The sequence below is a fragment of the Cavia porcellus genome, unplaced genomic scaffold, assembly GCF_034190915.1.
Source record: "Cavia porcellus strain 051 isolate PalLab524CR breed Dunkin Hartley unplaced genomic scaffold, mCavPor4.1 scaffold_17, whole genome shotgun sequence".
NCBI classification, from domain to species: Eukaryota; Metazoa; Chordata; class Mammalia; order Rodentia; family Caviidae; genus Cavia; species Cavia porcellus.
The window spans coordinates 6,395,832-6,415,738 of NW_026947500.1; the positions used below are offsets into that span (position 1 = coordinate 6,395,832).

At 32.5% G+C, this 19,907-nt stretch overlaps 1 protein-coding gene and 1 long non-coding RNA gene across 13 annotated transcripts in view; both read left to right on the forward strand.

The window, feature by feature from the left end:
* Nlgn1 (neuroligin 1) overlaps positions 1-19,907 on the forward strand; it is an 816,885-nt gene that overhangs the window by 217,410 nt on the left and 579,568 nt on the right. The gene's annotated exons all lie outside the window — the stretch shown is intronic.
* LOC134471096 (uncharacterized) overlaps positions 1-19,907 on the forward strand; it is a 133,533-nt gene that overhangs the window by 33,491 nt on the left and 80,135 nt on the right. Inside the window, exon 2 of the long non-coding RNA XR_010040445.1 lies at positions 1-19,907. This exon is cut by the window's left edge and continues 27,906 nt beyond it; it is cut by the window's right edge and continues 80,135 nt beyond it. This is a non-coding gene — a long non-coding RNA (uncharacterized LOC134471096).

A 19,907-nucleotide genomic window follows, 5' to 3' on the forward strand; every position in this document is an offset into this window, starting at 1 on the left:
TCTGTGATCGTGTGATAAATCACAATTCACATAAGTAATTCTCTACTAGAATAAAAACACTCTACTCAAAGCTGTGTCTGGCAAAAAACAGCCTTACCTAAATATGTACTTTTAATTGAAAATATTATGGAGTTTTTAATTTTTATAAGTAAATGAGTAAATATATGTTCTTTATTTTTTCTTTCAAAAACAAAACAAAACAATGCAAGACTGGGTAAAAGAAATGAAAAATCACCACTGATTTCAAGCCTTAAATAATTTGTTGATAGTGAATATTAAAAACACAAAACATAAAGTTTCCATTATATCTCCCACAGAAAAATTCAATAAATAATGAATATCTATCTTCACATTCCCTAATCCTATCCCTAATATGTTATTATTATGAATACACCCAGTACGTTAAATACAGGTGTTAATTACTGCACCCCAGGTTATGTTTTCACAAAAGTATTTCAAATTCTTCTCTCTTAGTTTAAAATTTACTTTTACAAAATAAGGTAAAAGATCTGTATTCTGCTTTTCATTTAAGAAATAATTTTAACCCTCCTCCCACGTTGTTAATGTATAACAAGTTTTACTGATTTTTAATACAGGTGCAGTTGGAGGACTGTATCATGATTCATACGATTATTTCTACTTGAAAGTATATTTTAAAAATGCACATTATTTGGTTGCTTACTGTACTGATAGTCCTATTTATTTACTATTTCAGTGAGAACTATGCTTTAAGAAGATTGATCTATCATCATTGTTTAGAAAGAATGGCAGTAAGGGATAAAAGATACAGTTTTGTTTTTGTGACGTTCTATACATCGGATGGCGACAGGTGGGGCAGGGTGACAGAGAGAAGGCCTTGTAGTGACAATTAGAACTTTCAGGGAACCTTGTAAGAGATGAGAGGAGAGGGTTCTACTCTGCCATTATGGAATCTTACCTTTATGGAACATGGATAGGCTAATCAAATTTTGGATCTCTTCTAAAGTATAACATGCCTACAATTTTAATAATAAAACTCTGTATAGTTTCTGAACATTTAATTTTTTCTGAAGATACAAATAGTTATATAATAACATGATTAAAAATGGAAATTCCTGCAGGTCAGTGTATATCCCCTCCTCAATACCCTATTATCCTTTATGACACACATTATCATCTATGCTTTATTTTATTCATGTGGCTCAAATGTATTAACTAATTTCAGTTTATACAGTGTTATCTCTGGAGCTAAACTGCTCCTGCAGATAAGGTCATGGGAGTTCTTATTTGCAATATTAATTCTCTTCAATTCTCAGAGAAATACGAGAATATAATGGCCATTGAAGTACAATTCTCCTATCTTTGAAATGTCCCTCTATTCTATTTTGAATTGAAATCATTTTTCTTTATCAGAATAGAAAAACAATCACAAGTATTTATAGTGTCTTGATATGTACAATCAGAATACATGAGATTTTTCTAAACAAAAAGTTAATTCAGAAAACAATTTTTGCAAATAAGTTCACAGCAAATCATTTGAGGAACTGACTAAAATCTGAGTTATTTTCTTTTGGGTAGTTGCTATACTGGGGAATAATATGTTTCTATTATTTTAATATTTTCATCGTTATTAATTAAAATGTAAACTTTTATATCAATTAAAAGATTGAAATCTCATTTATTTCTCAGGATTTGAGAATATGTCTATGAAGACTTAATTAGATAAAACATTTTTAGAAGGAATGACTTTCATATTCACTAAAATGAGAGTCACTTCCATTAAATTCTTTTACTGTTGAGTTAATTAATAAATAGGTATGGAAAAAGATAGCAATTGAGAACATTATACATGCTTTGAATTTGCAAGTTTGTACCAGAGAAATCCAGTGCATTTATTAAAGTATGTCAAAAAGAGCGGCAATATTTCTTCTCCAGCTTTGAAATGATTTTAATTCAAAATTTGGTAAATTGCTTATTTCCATCCTGTTTTTTTTTTTGTTTGTTTGTTTTTTGTCTTTTTCGTTTTTATCAGTACCAGGGATCGAACTCACGACCATCTGCTTGCAAGGCAGGTGCTTATGCCGCTGAGCTAAATCCCCAGCCCCTTCCATCCTGTTTTTATAATGAAAAGTAAAAAGAGTAGTTGAATAATACAAAGCATGTCAATTAGCTGCTGGCTGTAAAGTAATCAAGTGGTGTAAGATGGGAAATGCCGTATGTAAATCATGTGTGTGCTGTCCCCTCACCCCTATTGCATCCTTGCCCAGAACTCAGTATTGGTGATTTCCTCTGTATGTTTCCAACAGAACAGAAAGAAAGGAAAAGAAAAATACGCTTTCCATCAACTGAATTTTCCACTATGAATAACAGCAAGTATGTCTTTATTCCTTCAAAGAAATTGTAACTGTTATACAGGTTAGGAAAGTGAGGCAAAGAGATCAGTAGTAATGTTCCGTAAGGTTGCAGTTTGCTGGTCACACTTCTCTGTTTTTCTGTTTTCTCTCCTTTATATTGTTTTTATTTTATCAACTAGAACTCCTCTCATTAGACTTTTCATGTTTATTATTATTATTATTATTAATTTTTTTACTGTTTGCCTAGTAATTTGGTGAGTTATCCTACAAATAAAAACTTTCCAGTTGGAAAGAATTGGGTTCATATAGAATTTCAAAACATCATTTTTAAAACATTTTGTTCACTTCTGGAGGAGTTGGGAAATGTTTTTATAGGGCTTTATGTCGTCTTTTTGAAACTTTAAGTTTGGATGGGAGAGTTGTATCTAGATGCAGTGACCATTTACACACAGTTGGGAGCCATTAATATATATGAAAGATGATAACATGGAATAAAATCAGGAATCTAAAATAAAGAATAAGAATGAAAATCATTTCAGTAAAATAGTTGAAGAGAGGCCAGAGTTAACTTCCGAGAGTTGATGCTTAAACCAGCATAAAATATGACAAGTTGAAAGAAGACAAATTCAGGGAAATGTTTTTGTCTTCTTATATAATTTAACAATAAATAAAATAATCCAAATTGAATTTATTAAATTCATAAGAAACTGTCACCTTATCTGATTAGCAAATTTTTGATGATATGGATCATTTTTCTGCCCCCCCCCCCCGCTCAAGATGAGGCTGTTTAGAGTCATCAATATTTAGAATTTGAACATCTGGGAAAGTAAATAGAGGTACCTGTAATTCTTGTTATTATATTATACATAGAGCAATTAGGCACCTCTAAGATACATGTATTATGAGATACTTTCAGAAATACAAGCAATTTCAAATATAGAGGATGATTTCTTCATTTCCCCTTCCTGTACAATGTGTCCTTCTATTACAATCCATAAATGAAATTGTGAATGGCGTGGTCTATGATTTGCACCTGAATAACATTCATATTGAATTACCTGTACTTGGTATGAACCATTTAAAGTTATTTTTGCCACTACTCCTTCATACATCCATAACTATGGATAGTCTCATTTTAGTTCTATAAGATGATACAGCATTCATTTAAGAAGTCAGTTAAATAATAATATTTTATTTTAGGCCTCTCGTGTAGTAAAGATTTGATTTGTATGATTTTAGTTTGTTTTTACAGACATTACCTTAGACTTAGACTATTGAGATATTGTGATACTATGAACCTAAAGAAGTTTTCATGATACCTTAAAAAATAAAGTAGGATGGTGAGTGAGAAGATCAAGGGAAAATTACTTGTTTGAGCTATAACATTATGGAGATCCTTAGCATGTTTTTTTTGTACCTATTTTCTCATAGAAAACGTTAGGCCACCTGATATAAATCTCAGTGGGTATTGGTTCTTTTTTTATATCTTATTTGGTCTTTCAGACTCAGGAAAAAACCAGCAGCAGTGTTTCATTCCTTACCAGGTTTCCTTTCTTACCTTTCATTCCTTACCAACGTTTGGAAGTGGAAAGTTACAAAACTTTGATGATTAACCACTTACTGCAGTTGAAGATATATACTTTGAAACACACTGGTAGATTTTAATAAAGATGTTTGCTTGCCCTACATTCCTGAGAGATCTAAAACTTGAAATAAGATTTTTTTTTAACTTATGATAAAATTCTGGCTTTGCACAACTGCACTTCCCTCCTGTCAGTACAGCGCCTCTCTCTCCCTTTTTAAACCACTGAACAGGTTGTAGAACACGGCTTTATAGCTTTATTTCTTTTGTGTAGCCACAAAGGTTAAAAAACTTGGCCTTGGCTTGTTTTGATGTTCCAGGCTGAGAAAATGTAATTGTACCTGTGAAATGAGGTGGGTGTAAAATGAGTTTGATGCTTCAGTCAACTTCAATAGACAGATGTTGATTTTATCCTTTCGTGGGAGAAGGTTCTGATGTAAAATCATTGCAAAATTAAAAACACAACAAAGTTGCAGATTGGTGGGCAACATGAAAAGTATAAATGGAGAATTTTATAATAACAAGATAATATGCCTATAAATATTTTATTTTTCAATGGTTCCCTCCCATCACCCACCAGGTATAGACTACTTGAACGATTAATCCTATTGATATTTTTATTCTCTTTTTTTTTGTAAAATGAAGATATTGCCGAATAGAAAAAGTGTTTATAAGCAATTTGCTGCAAAAATGTAAAAAATTTTAACTTTAAGTCCCCCTGAATGTAGTGGGTAATTTTATCTGTGATAGAGTCTCCCTGGGGCAGTCCTCTATAAAAATAGTGAAAATTTCAAATATATTTTTTAATCTCATTGTTATAACTTTTGCTCTAAAAACACCCTGAGTTTCCAGATCAACTTTGGAGGGAAGAAATTTTTCATATAATTTCCTTTTTTAAAAATTTTAAACATAATAAAAGCCAAGAAAACAAAACAGAACAAAGCTAATCAAAATCAAGCAGCAAGGGCTGGAGATTTAGCTCAGCGGCATAAGCGCCTGCCTTGCAAGCAGGCAGTCATGAGTTCGATCCCCGGTACCGATAAAAAGGAAAAAGACAAAAAAAAAAAAAAAAAAAAAATCAAGCAGCAAAATTGGTACAGAATTTCAAAGCAGGTTACTAGGAAAACAGTAGCTACCATAGTGTATCTTGTTATCTTCTCAATAGTTGTCCATTGCATCAGGTATAGCAAAATCAAAACAAAAATAAAACAGAATAAAACCAAGGAAAATGGAATATTGAATAAAGCACAACAGTGAGAACAAACCGAAACAATGAGAACAATATTGAATCTCAAACACAAGATAGAAGAATTCCTCCATATTTGCTACACTGCATACTGTCATCCTCCCAAGAGATGCTAAGACCACTGGCCCCAGTCCTGCAAAATCAAACAAACAGTACAAGCATTAGTTGCTTTATGTACCTTAGTCGCTCTCAATTCAGTCTGTCCTCTGGACTAGCGGGTGGCATGGGGTGAGGTAGGGAGGTGGGGGTTGATTCTTAGCTGGTGCATCGGTAGCCCGCGGTAGGTACTGACTTTTCTCTTTCTGGAAGCCATGTGGCTTGCATGGCTTAGCAGAAAGGCTGGCTGTTTGGCTTCTTGTTGGATCCTCCTAGTCCCAGCATTCATATCATAACTTTCATGTACTAATTATAAACATCAATTATTTTCAAAATACTAATGTGAACAAACAAGAAGAAAAGTAACATGCCTCAGATGATGGAAATAGTGTATAAACTGTAAAAAGTATATTAAGGTTAAAAATTTGAGGAAATAATAATTAAAGCAAATGTTCAAACTTAGCTCCAGGTTTTATGTCAGTCAAATTTTAAAATTCTAGAATATACATATTTGCTGTTATTAAAGGTAAATCTTTCAAGTAAAATAAGAATTACAGGATCTAATTTTTGTTGTATAAAGGAGTGATGCTTATGAAAACTGGAAAAAATGGAGTGATTGTGATGTCTCAGCATTGTTATCTTACCTGTTTGTGTTGTAAAAAGGGAATATTGAAGACGGTGGTCACAATGGTAGTGAAGAATATTACTGAGTTTGAGTTTTGATAGAAAATAATTTGTCTATTGGAAGCTTATTTTACTGTTTGCTTCCCCCTCAAAACATGAATGGAATACACCATTGAGAATACAATATCTGATCAATAATTTCCCGCATGCATATTCTTTGTGGCTCAATTCAGGTTGTATCTTAGGAAAATGCTGCCAAGCAGCAATGGAACGAGCACTCAGGGGAGTCTCTCCGTCTGGAAGTTCAAACAGTCAGGTGGCTAATTTGAGTGAGGAAATGGAGTAAAGGGTACAGAATTCAGTCTGGCTGCAAACAGCATGGTAAAAAGCAAGCTGCTGAGCATCTCCAAAGGTTGCGAAACTGAATCAGGCTCAGTTGCCTGATGGTCTCTCAGTCCTGTAGTTTGCAACAAGGGGTGCATGCAGATCTGGTATCTACACAGGTACAGTGGCATCAGGCAGGCTCACAGAGCCTGAAGAGCTCTGGAGGCTTAGCACAGGATCCAGCTGGTAAACAAGGTTTAAGGGCAGAAATAGTTAATAGAACAATTCAGTGTAATGAGCACAGGATTGACCTATGGCTTACCTAACTGAATCTCCTAAGCTACTGAACTAGAAGTTTTGAAAGGCTCTCAAAACTGATGCCTGAACGTGGGGCTGAGCTATGCACAGCTACAAGCCCAGGCTCCAGTTTGGGAGGAAACCTATGCCTTCAGTGAGTCCTGTGCAGTAATTTTATTGTGTTCGCTCTTAACTATCTGTTTCTTTTTGTTGTTGCTGTATTATACCTTTTTTCTTTCCTTTCTAGTCTTTTCTTCCTCCTTTGTTTCTTTTCTTTATTCTTCCTTTCCCCTTTTCTGTCCTTCCCTCTCTTCCATCCTCTTCCTATTTTTCTTCTTCTTCACTTCCATGTTTGACTCTAAGTTGTATTTGCAGATCCAATATTCTCATTTATTCTTACAAAACAAAAATTAAAAAACAAAACACAACAAAAAGGTCATTTTTAAGTTCACTTATTTATGTGATACTTTGTATGATATCTTTCTATTTTTTGGTATCGGGAATCAAACTCGCCATCTCTAACTTTTCAGGCAGGCGCTTATGCCACTGAGCTAAATTCCTAGCCCTGTACATCTTTCAACGACAGCAGTAGTTCACTTGTGATGTACAGTGAAAAACACGTTTCGTCTAAAGGATACATCACTTTCTCATTAAAATTGTTTAATAAACCATCTATTGATCCAACAGAATCTAAATTCAGTCTCTGAACATTCTTTATTAACAAGGGGATAAATTCTATATCTTGAAGAAGAATCTATGCATCTCCAAAATTTAATTTTTGCCTTTTTACCTTTTTACTTTATATAAATAAATGAAACCATTACTTGTTAGTGTGTTTATACAGATGATTTATATCTATGTTTATTTATTAAAAATATATTAAATCATTTGAAACCAACTGGTAGCTATCAGGACACTCCACATAAACACTACTTCAGTGATTGCCTCATAAGCATAAAGACTTGTATCATGTGTCTATTATCATATCTAAGAAAGTTTCATTAACTCAACAAAAGAGCCTAAGATATAGTCCATATTTAAATGTGCACAATTGACCTTGATAAATTTTTTATAACTTCAGTATTTTAATTTTATCAGGCAACTGATCACAAGGTATGAAGTCTACTTAATATGTCAGCATAATTCTTTCAAATTCTAACCTCATGGCTTTCACTGTTTCATGATTCTGACATCGTTCAATAGCCCACTTCAAGTATGATTCAGAATATCCCATCTCTTGTATTTGCTTGATTATTTTCTCATAGATAGACCAAGTAAAGATTTTTGGCTAGAATATTACTTAAATGACATTGTTTATTGTTTCAGGAGCCAGTAGTAGTATTTTCCATCACAGATACTGTATATGTGCCCATCAAATAACACCGTGTGTTCAAATAAAAAAATAATTAAAAACATGTTATCATTAGGTTGCTAAAAATACTCCCCCTTGCTTTACACACCTTTATCCTATTGTTTTTGTCACCGTCTGAGGGAGTTCCAGAAGTCTTCTTTTATGAATGCTTTTAGGAGGCATGATCAAAAATATGGTGAATGCTGCTACTAAATTCCAGAGATTTACAAAATCGTTTTGGTATGCCTTCATCAACCTTATTTACAGAATCCAGGGTTTACCCTGGGACATCTGGTTCTTCCTCAAAATCAAAATGATCACTAAAGATAATTGTTTTGAACTGATTAAGAACACTGAGGCAGTAAAGAGTGAGTAACTAGACCGGAAAGAGGACTTGCAGAGCTACTTCAGAAAGGGACAGGAGTGGTAAGATGAATGCATTTTAAATGAGGGGGGGTATCTTTAAGGGGAGTCATGGTAGTGTGCAGTGGATTTTTAAATTAAACATTTAACCACTTACATTTTTCCAACATATATTTGAACACTTGTCTAAGATAATATCCATTATACTTTATTACTTTAGAAATGTTTTTCGCTTTGTAAATAACAGGTAAACTGAAGAGTGACATTTTGATATATATTTTTTATAATTATGGTACCTTGAATATTCTGTTATCAAAATCCTTGATAAACCTTAAATCAACAATCATTATATGAGTCAGTGTTAAATTCTAATTTCCTAGTCATGCTGTACTTATGATTATTTCTTTCCACCATTGAATTTTGTTGTAGTAAATTAGAATAATTCTTCTTTCTTTATTTTAAGTCTTTTTTATTTCTGTGGGTGTGCCTATATGTGTGTGTATGTGTGTGTGTGTGTGTGTGAGTGTGTGTGTGAGTGCATGTGTGTGTGTGTGTGAAAACACATGCTACTGGGATGGAGTCAGGGCCTCACGCATAGCAGACAAGCATTGTTCCACTGAACTCTAGTCCTGCTCTAAGTCTTTTTTTATACTATAATTTCTAAAATTGTCCACTAAAAGCTTTTTCATTCTGCTCCTGTGAGTCTTTCTGATGCTATTCATTTCTGTACTGTCGCCTTCTAGTAAGTACAACGAAATGTTCTAAACTTGCCCTCTACTTTCCTATATTAGAAACAAACTCAGACATTTCTGGTGAAACCATTCTTTCTTTTTTATGGAATGTATTATTATAACATAATATATTATCGTATAGAATTATGGAAGCAAGATGTTGATGCTATATTTTACCCTTACCATCAGGTGACACAGATCTAGATCAGAAGTGGATAAAGTAGGTCTCATGGGCCAATCTAAACTGTTTCCTAATTTTGTGTAGCATTTTATTAGGACAGCTATCCTCAGTTTTTTTTTTTTTTGACTTGCTACCTATTGCTGTTTTTAAAGTACAATGGCAGTGCTGTTTAGTTAAAGTAGAGACCATATAATGCCCCAAATATACATGGTCCACCCCTTCATGTGAACTTTTAAAAGCTTTCCAAAACTAGGTGTTTGCGGTGCAGGATTAGTAATATCTTGCAAAATTTCAGAGGTTTCCTTTTCTTTTGGCAAATAGGATAACAGATCCCCTTTCTGTCTGAAATAACCAAAGAACAGAAGTAAACTGAACTACACAAAGTATTTACAGCAAGTTTTCAAGACGACAGACATAAGGCAGTGATGTAAGACAAAGGGGCACAATCCCTGGAAAACAGGAAACAAAGTGTCTCCTGCTGCTGTTATGTCACACTGCCTTGAGAAAGTTTCCAGACCACTGCATAGGGAAAAAGACTCAGGTGGTCTGCACCTGAGGCTTGGAACTGAGCGATGTGGCGTGGAACGACACTGTGGCTTATGTTCAGAGGTAAAACAACTTGAAAAAGAAGCTCAGAGATCCGTAGAAGGCTTCCCCTGGGTATCAAGCACAATGATTACAGCATGCATTTAAAAAAAAATAACAAAAACAAAACCCAAAAAACTGTCAGATAGACATAAGTGTTCAAATTATTAAAATAAGTAATGTTTAAAATAAGACCATTGTAACACAAATCTAAATTTTAGTTGAAAATAATACTTGTCTGCCTGTAATTAATACTGGAAGTATACAGAAAATCTACACCAATGTAAAAATTTTGAACCATCAAAATATCCACCTTATTACTGGCATATACACTGTAGTCCACCAACCAGAGCTGAATACATGTTCATTTCAGGCTTATAAAGATTTGCTGATATAGGCCATGTTAAGAATTTTGTTAAAAAATTGATTAACAGGATTTGGATTATGGAAAGTATGTTTTCTGATCTCAATGGAATTACATTAGTAATCTTTAGACAATTCTCAAGTATTTAAAATTAAAAGACCTGAGCATAAACAAATGAGAGTGAATATTGAAGAGTATTTTAAATTAAATGGAAAAATGCAATATCAAAATTTATATGCTGTCTCTAAAGCTAAATATAGAATAAAATGTAAAGCAGCAAATCCCAGTATTAGAAAGGTAATTCTGAAATGATAAAATACCTACAAAATGTAGCTCAAGTTTAATATGTAATTAGGAAATATTTCAGGATGAATCTGACAAAATACGTTAAAGATTCATATTATGAAAATTGAAAATATTATTAAAAGAAATCACCAAAGCCAAAATAAATTATTATTTATCAGAAGAGACAAAACTGTTGAGATGTTACTTCTATCACTAATAACCCATGGATTCAATGCCAGGTATATAAAAATATAAAGATTGCTGTTTTTTTTTTTAAAAATTGACAAGCTAAATGCCATTTATTTCAAAATCTGGAGGACTACAAGTTCCCAAAAAAACTTGAAAAAAAGACTAAATGCAGAATATTAAATAAGAAATCTAATATCTGATTTCAAGAAAAAATGCTAGCAATTTAGATTTCATCAAAATTCTCACACTTACTCATAAGAAGGCTTTCTTAAAATATGATCAGTTATGCATGAACTAGGGAATATATTTTAAACTTGCAGGTATTTAATATGTAATATTTATGTAAAAAATCTCAAAACAATAATTAGAAATCATAATACAAAATAAGAACTGGAAAAATATTTTTACAAACACTTCACTGAAGAGGAAAATGAGTAAGACATAAGTGCATAGAAACATGTTAAATATTTATTATTCATTGATGAAATACAAATAAAACAAAAATGAGGGGCCATTTCACATTTTAGCATACACAAGCTATTATGACTGAACATACCTAGTGGGAAAATGTACCTCCTTTACACTAATGGAAATTTACAAGGAGACAGTGCTTTTGGAAAACACTCGGATGCTTAAAGATAGTAAGGGAATCCCAATATAAATGGTTATTAATATTTAATCAAGATTCTATGCGAATGCTAATAGAAACCTTGTTTGGTGCTTGGTTTGGCAGTACATATACATAGAAACCTTGTTTGCGTTAACTAAAAATCCAAAACATTGGAAATATCTGTCAATAGTGAATAAACCAGTTGCAGAAATAAACATAAAATGCCATATCATTCAATAATAAAAAGAAGAGCTATTCATACAAGCAAAAATATGGATGAATACCAGAATAATTATGCTGAATTAAAGAAGGTGGAGGTAGACTTTATCAAAATTGAAAAATATTAGATAACTCCACTTTTATAAAACTTTTAAAAAATACAAACTAATCTGTAGGGGCTGGGGATTTAGCTCAGCGGCATAAGCACCTGCCTTGCAAGCAGGCGGTTGTGAGTTCGATCCCCGGTACCAATAAAAAGTTAAAAAAAAAAAAAAGACAAAACAAACTAATCTGTAGTTTTAGAAAGAACATGAATGTTTGATGGAAGGGAACACTGGAGAGGAGAGATAAGAGAGTGATTAAAAGTGCAAGAAAACTAATAGTGGTAGGCATAAAAATAGTAAAGGAATCAGAAAATGAGATCGTATCAAGTTTAAAAAAACGCAAAGGAAACAACTAATAAAGAGACAATGTACACAATGGGAAAAATATTGCTAACTGTTCCTCAAAAGACGAGTATCTAGAAAATATAGAGAGCACAAATCAATTTAGACCCCAAAATAGAAACTCTGTCAAAAAATGGACAATTGAAATGAATAGACACTTTTCAGTAGAAGGAGAGACCAATGAATAAAAGGGAAAATGTTCATCGTTGCTCACCATTAGGGAAATGGAGGTACCGATAAAATCTTGACTACAGTGATAGTTACAGGTCTATGTACATATATAAAAACTTAGTGAAGGATATGTTCTAAGTTCATATACTTTACTGTATCAATTAAACCTGTACAAAGCAGTTAAAATAGAGTTCATATTATCTCAAGTTCAAATGCCACAAATTATTTCTTTTTTTACTTGTCACATTCAGTATTTTAACTTTCCTCCTCCTCTATTGAAAAGTAGTCAATAAGAGCAAAATATGTAAAGATTATTCTCTCACAGCACACACACAACACAACACAGGGACAGGAAGTCTGTGTTTGTGTGTTTTATGCTAATGATATAATATGTATTTGCTTTTTAAAAAACAAAATATAAAATTTAATATTTCTTGCAGCATTTTTGTTTTTTTTTGTTATAAAATGTCAAAAATACATGAAGAGTGTTCAAATAGAAAAGTATGTTAAATTTACTCAGGTTATAATCTTTTTCTTTATGTGGGAAAGCTATAAATTTGAAGTTTAGGTAGCAGTACATTTGTTCATAATTGAACTGAGCTCTTTGATTTGCCTCTTTTCATGCTCTTTAATTTTGCATTTCAAACATTGATATGAATCCTCAAATAAACTAAATGCATACTCAAATCCTTCTGCATAAGAATTTTCTTCACTCTTTTTTCTTTCCCATATAAACACACTTTCCTTTTTGCAGTAAGTTATTTTTATATATGTGTATATGCATGTATGCATATACACTAATTTCTTATTTAGTAAAACATAAATATTGTAGGTTATCTACTTCTTGAAAGATTTTTTATATCTAATAATACACTTCCCATGTAAGTCTGAGTTCATAAACATCTTCCTCATCCATTTTTGCTTCATGCTTCTTTTCCATACTTCTTTTTACACAAAGCAGTTTCTTATGGAGCACATGCTAGTGATACAGTTTCCACTATTTTGCTTTTTCAAACAATGATAGAATGAACAGAATTTTGTACCCCTTTACCTTCAGGGTAAATTCCTAAAACTGCAATTGTATTTGTTGTGGAAGATATTCTCTATTCTGCTTCTATGGTCCTGTACACTTTGCATTTCCTCTAGCAGTCCATATTTCCCCACAACATTGTGTATTTTTACATTTTGAAATTTTGAGAATCTGATTGACTGACAATGATATTACATGGTAGATAAATTTTTATTGAGATAGTGAAGCAAATTGCCTCTATATTGATCATCGTGTCTGTGAGTTGGATGGTTAGGTTATTAGAGAGATAATGAATTATTGTGACATAAATTCCAAGTATTTTATCCTAATTCGTCATTTATTTTTTGTCTTTGTGATTTATTTTAGAACATGAAGGTTTTTAGTTGTAGTTCAATGTTGTAAAGTTTTATTACCTCAAGACAGAAAGTTTTCCATACCTTGAGTTTATAAAGTAGTCCGTCAATCTATATTACCTTGTAGTGTCAGTGGTTTACATTTTTGGTTCCTTTAAATTTCTGTTTTATTTGCAATGCATTAAAATGAATAACTGTAGGTAAGTAATTAATTTTTGTCCACAGTAATTTGAGATGTACCTCTACTGGACACTAAATTCTATACATGCTAACGAGTACTTCTGATCATTTGTTGTTTCACTAGAGGATGGTTTTCCTTGGAGATATTATACAGTATTTTGGAGAGAATCTGGAAAGACTGTTACTCTACTCCTGCAGTTATTCTATTATATTGATTTTCTAAGATTTTTCTTTATCCTCATATGTAAACTTAATGTGAAAAGCCCCATGGACAGGAACCCAAGCTTCTGTTGAATAACTCTGGCTGAATCAATAGTCACTAACAACTGGTCATGTGGATGAATTTCCTTGGAATTTTATATCTGGCACTAACCATGTTACCTAGCTGATGTTAGATGAAGCAAATGAGTCATCTGTAGAGTCGCATTCAAATAGCAGATTTATCAAAAAGAATCATAAGTATTAAAGACTAGTATTTCATGTCAAAAATTTAACTTAGAGTTAAAACTGGGTAATTTACGCCTTGTATAAAGCTGTGATTGTGACTTCATTATATTTAATTTAATTAATATTGGTTGGATTATAGTACAATCTAGTTGTGTAAACCATTTTACACTAAACATATCCACATTTCTAGTAACATCTTATAAAACATTGATCTTTAGTATTAGTAGTAGCATAGGCGACTTAGTAGAGTAAATGACTTATGACAGTTAAAAACAATTTGCTTTGTATGTTTATACTATATGCTTCAAATGAATATTTAGGCAGTGAAAAATTTACACATCCAAAAAGGGAGGGATATGAGAGGGAAGGGGATTTAAAAAACAATAATACTGTGTTATGCATATTTACCAACTCCTTCAGCTGACTGTAAACTGCATGTACTTCAAACACACACTGATAAAATGGGTGTTCCTTGAAACATAGTTTTATATCAAAATAACTCATCAATGAGAGTAAACAAGTAGAAGAATCTAAAAGATGGCCTTTATTTACGTGATTTCATTTTTTAAAAAATACCAATAAAAAAGTTACATGTCAATTTCTTAGTTACAACAAAATAGAAAGAGAACATTATAAAATGATATAGAAATTAAGCTGCAACATTTTATAGCATCTAAATTCTATTCTTTTAATGTTTTAATATTTTTCCAAGATTTATGCATCCTAAGATCAGCATGCATCTTTGACACAGTTTTTCCCTTCCCTCCAAAATTATTATCGAATCGATGAAAAACATTGAAGGACAATGTATACATTCTGAAGCATTTTTCCTTTCTTCCTCAAATAAAGTAAGTCTGCAACATCAATGTATATAACTGCAAGAAGACTGTCATCACTGTGTTGGAAATGGCTAGTGCAGGTAGAAAGATAAACCAAATTTCTTAGAAGATGAGAAATTCCTGGAAAGTAAGTGTTCGTTTTTCTCTTCTAAGGCAGATAGATAGATAGATAGATAGATAGATAGATAGATAGATAGATAGATAGAAGTAAGTGTTCGTTTTTCTCTTCTAAGGCAGATAGATAGATAGATAGATAGATAGATAGATAGATAGATAGATAGATAAATGGATAGATAGATAGACAGACAGACATAGCTTTGACTAGCTGATGTCACACTTGGGTTGAGATCCAAGCTCCTCCATGGTATCTATGATACCTTCAGAAAATTTGATTACATTCGATTTTGCTATGAATATTAAATAAATTAGTATTCATGAGGAAAACAGGAAAGTAATTGCATACAGAATACATCATGTAAAAATACGGTCATTAAATAAAGTTAAAAGGCAAAGGGAATCTCCAAGGGAGATACTAAATAAATACTGCAGGAGGGGAAAAAAGAAAAGAAAAATAGGACTGACAGCGCTATGGCGGCACTTAGTTAAGCAATTGCTCTTTTCTTCACATCAGTTCTTGTCCAGTGGCACTTTGCATCTCTGCAGCAAATATAAAAGGTGCTTCTGCAAACTTTTCAAGCCTTTGAAAGTTCTAAAATCTAAATTTAAATGAAACCGTATTGCAGCAAATCATTCTGTTATGTACACATTTTAGTACAGATGGCTATTTTAAGAAAGTGTAAGCAAAACTAGTTATAACAAATGAAATTTGCATTCCTGAGATTTGTTTTTCTCTCAGTATGCTATCATTTCGAGCTGCAATTTTGGAAGCATACATGACAGGTGTACTTACCAACTGTGCCTGAAGAATTATGCTTTGGGAAAAAATATAGTGCTGCAAACATCTACTCCTCGTCCTTTTTTTTCCCCCACATTGAAATTCTTCTTGCTTGAATCTGTTTGCTTCATATTTCTTAAAATTTATACACAGGCTTCTTCACAAATGATTTTAGGATAGCCTTTTAAAATTCATGTATAATAAAACAATTAGCAATTGAAATTAAAATACCTGACACTTACATAGATGTGAGTATGTAGAGAGTGATGTTCTCATTGGAAAATTACATATGCCTAGCAAGCTGGTAAGATGAAATTGTGTTTTAAACTTCCCTATAGTCAAGATAAATATGAGTACTGGTTATAAGATGTATCCCAAGTATAGAGCAAGTGACAATTTTTTTTCATCTACTTAAAATCTTAAAAGTATTTTTTGGTGTTTACTACCTATGAAGGAAGAATATCCCTTATTGAGCTTTTTCAAAGCATATAAATACATTTGATACATCCTAAACCACTTTTGATTAAAGTCAGAGATAGACTTGCTGGTATCATTTAGTGAAACTGCAAGTTGGTTTTTAATTTTGGCTTATTGTTTTGGTTTTTGGTGAGACTTGGCTAATTTGGTCTAGTTATATTGCCTTATGCTAGGGATAAATTGGATTATTTAATGAAATATGCTGCAAAATGATCCCCCAGAATCTGCCTTTGAATCACCTGAATAATTTGTCAACATGTATGTTCTAGGACTTCACCAGAGTCTTAAGTCATTTAGATTCTTTCAGACAGGATTTTTTAGTCACTCCTCTAAGGATTCTTATGAATACTCAGGTTAGAAAATAACTTACTTAGTGAAATAGACCTATTTGAAAGGTTCCAAGGACAATTTAAACTATAAGTAAAGTGAATTTTGAAGACTTTAATACCACCATTGAAGTTTTACAATAGGTAAGTCAATAGTGTAGGTAGAGACTCAACTAAGTTTCTTCTTTATCTAAAAATAGAAGAAATTTTTATTCACCTTTGTGAGGATTATGCTTTACAATAAGTGCAATATGCTTTGAGAACCATGAAATAAGAATATGAGAGTCAGTTCTCATGAAAACATGTAGTTTCATAATCAATCTCTAATTAGGATGTTGCATATTATAGAAGCCTTGGGATCTCAATGTGTGTTCTACTCCTAAATTATTCTTCCTGTGATACCTAAAGTGAAATAATGTGTCTGTGGGAATTTGGGGACCCTTGTAAGCTTTTTTTATTGCCTGTATAAGAATCCATTTTCTTATCTAAGGACCTTCTACTTCTCTATGTTCTAGCTTGCAAAATAGTGTTATGGTCTCTTTTATATTTTTAGTTATTGTGAGACTTTTGACTCTTTCAGAATTGCTTTGCTATTATTATAAGTGATATTAGGCAGTCGCAAGACCTACAACCAAAATTCATGGTTTGAAGTTATTAGTCTAAAATGTAAATGCTTCCATTTAAAAATAATTACCTAAAAACTCAATTCCCACTATTGTTTAGAGTATTTTAAAACCTGGTAGGCACATTTAAACCTTCGAGAGAGGGAACTATGATTAAACTATTCATTTAATAAAGCACTGGATGATGATCTTTGTCAATAACATTCTTTTCAGATGGTTCTTAAAACTTCCTTTATTTTCATAAAATGTTGATAAATATGATGAGTTATATGCTTGATTTTTTTTATGACAATGATTAACCCAAGAGTGTAAAGGTATAGAAACATTTATCAAAATCCAATAAGAGGACTTGGAAAATGTTAGGAATAAACAACCCTCCAAATCAAATCTAGACAATAAGTTAAAGAATAACGAAATATTTGTAAATCCCAGAACATTTCAAAAGACTTATCTGTTGTGCATAGGTGTTGTGACCGTGTACATCTACAAGTCTAATATATCACATGATACAGCAGTTAGCAATCAGAAAATATTTGAAGGCATAGATCTTGTCTCTCATTTTCCATGAGCTTGTTACTATGAAGTGTGTGATTAGGGAACTATGGAGACCTCATTTCTCCTTTCATTGACTCCTTTTTGGGTATAAATTAATTGCTTTATAGGAAAGAGGCATGGGAACATATGAGAAAAGAGAAAAACTACCAATGCCTTATTATGAAATTGAACATAGTCACATATAACAATAATAACTAGAATTTGTTCAATAGTAAAGTAATTCTACTACTAACCTAAACACCGAAGCCTTTTGACAATTGTAACCTTAATTTGAAAATAGCATATGCCTCCTGGCTCCTTAGCAGACTTCTCAGTCCCCCTCTTATTTGTACAGGCTCTTTAGGAGCTGGCAAATCAATCAGGGTGAAGATATCAAAGCCCATTTCTACTTTGTTTTGGCTTAGAGCTAAAAGCACTGCTAAATGAAGACTTTCTTTTGCATTTATCTTGCTAGTCTTTCTCAACCATCTGTTTCAAGGGTATGTAGGCATGGCTTTGTTTCCAGTGCCACATAAAAGTGGTCTCTTGATAGAGGCTTGAATAATCTATTGAGACAAATTATCTTTTTGTAGTTTATAATGTACAGTATAATCTGTATTCATATAGCACTGCCTTTGCATGGTTTATATACAGGTATAGAATGACAGTTCATCCTAAAAATGTCTGTAAAACTATTTTGTAAAATAATAATTATTTAAAGAGAGGGAAAAATCTACCAGATGGCCTTATTGCAGCCCTCATTTCTCCAGGATCTTGACGCTCAGGGTTTCCTCATTTGGCAGATGAGTCCTGATAGCTTCCATTGCCTTTAATTTTACTTAACCAAAGAATCATAGCTTGGCATTAACATTATTGTGAGCAGTAGTAAATCCAAGCAATAGGAAAATAACCAGTAAAAGTAAAACAATAATGTAAAGAGTTTTAAGAGTTTAAATGACCTCAAAATGCAGATGATGCTTGTGTATATTCATTAGCAATGAGGTATTAAAGTGCAGGTCTATTGTAGATTTTTCAGATGAGAAAGTGGTGATTTATTAGACTGTTCTAGTTGTTGTTCTCTTTTTCACTGAGTTGTCTTTGTTAAAGCTGAAATGACAATCACTGCATGACATAATCATCTACCCAGTGGATACAAGGATATGTCAGAAATATTAACCATCTGGGAGCCATTTAAAGGGGAAATAAGTAAGAGCAGAAAGATGTAGCACTTAGAAACTTCCAGAGCAGCAGTTTAAAAAATAGTTTTGGGCCACAGGGTCTACTTTATCAGATAACATATTGGGTTTATCGTATAAAAGGGACACTATGATGCTTTGGTCCCTGAATCATAAATGTTACAGTGTCACTATCTTCAAATTTTGATGTGCCCCTTATTGTGTTCATTTATGGCTCTCTGGGCTTTGGTGTGCTTTTCTAGGTTATCATTTCTTCACTGTTTCCAGCATTTGAGTGATTATGTTTATGTTTAACTGACAGTTACATGTTTGTGGCTGGTTCCTCAAAATTCTCATTTACTCTGGTTCTCCACCCAGTATTCCTCCTCTTACAGGATTAGTCTGAGGTCTGAAAGTTTTGTGTATTTTATTCAAAATATGCTTAATTGCTTTCTTTAATTGATAAACAAGATTGTGTCACCTGTGTTCTTTTCATTTGTGTAGGTCACCTGTCCTAAAGGCAGAACAAGTGAAAACGTAATAGATGTTCCTGTGAAATAAGTGATTATTCTTGCCATTTTATAGAAAGCTCCATGGCATAGACAATGGGGAAGGCGAATTATATTCCAGTATGTCCTCCTCGAGCTAAATACAACTTTATCTTTCTCATAGAGTGAAAGCATTTAGACGGAATGAAAGTGATTTGCATTGTGCAGTGAATCACTTATTAAAGTCTATTGACATTCGTGGAACTCTTGTTTTAGCTAGTACAGATGCTGGGCAGGAGAAGTTGGTTATCAAAGAAAGACAGAACACCACTCTGCACTAATTATTCCCTTTATGTTCTTTCCAGGTTTACAAAAAATATACTTGAGTCCATTAAATGTATTTTCTGTATATATGTATTAAAATTCATGTCCCTCAACCTTCAAATACTGTTATAATTTTCTGAACGTATTTTCATTATTTTAACCCCTAAAAAGTTATTGACATTACTAAATTTCTTGGTTCATAGAAGATCAAAAGAATTA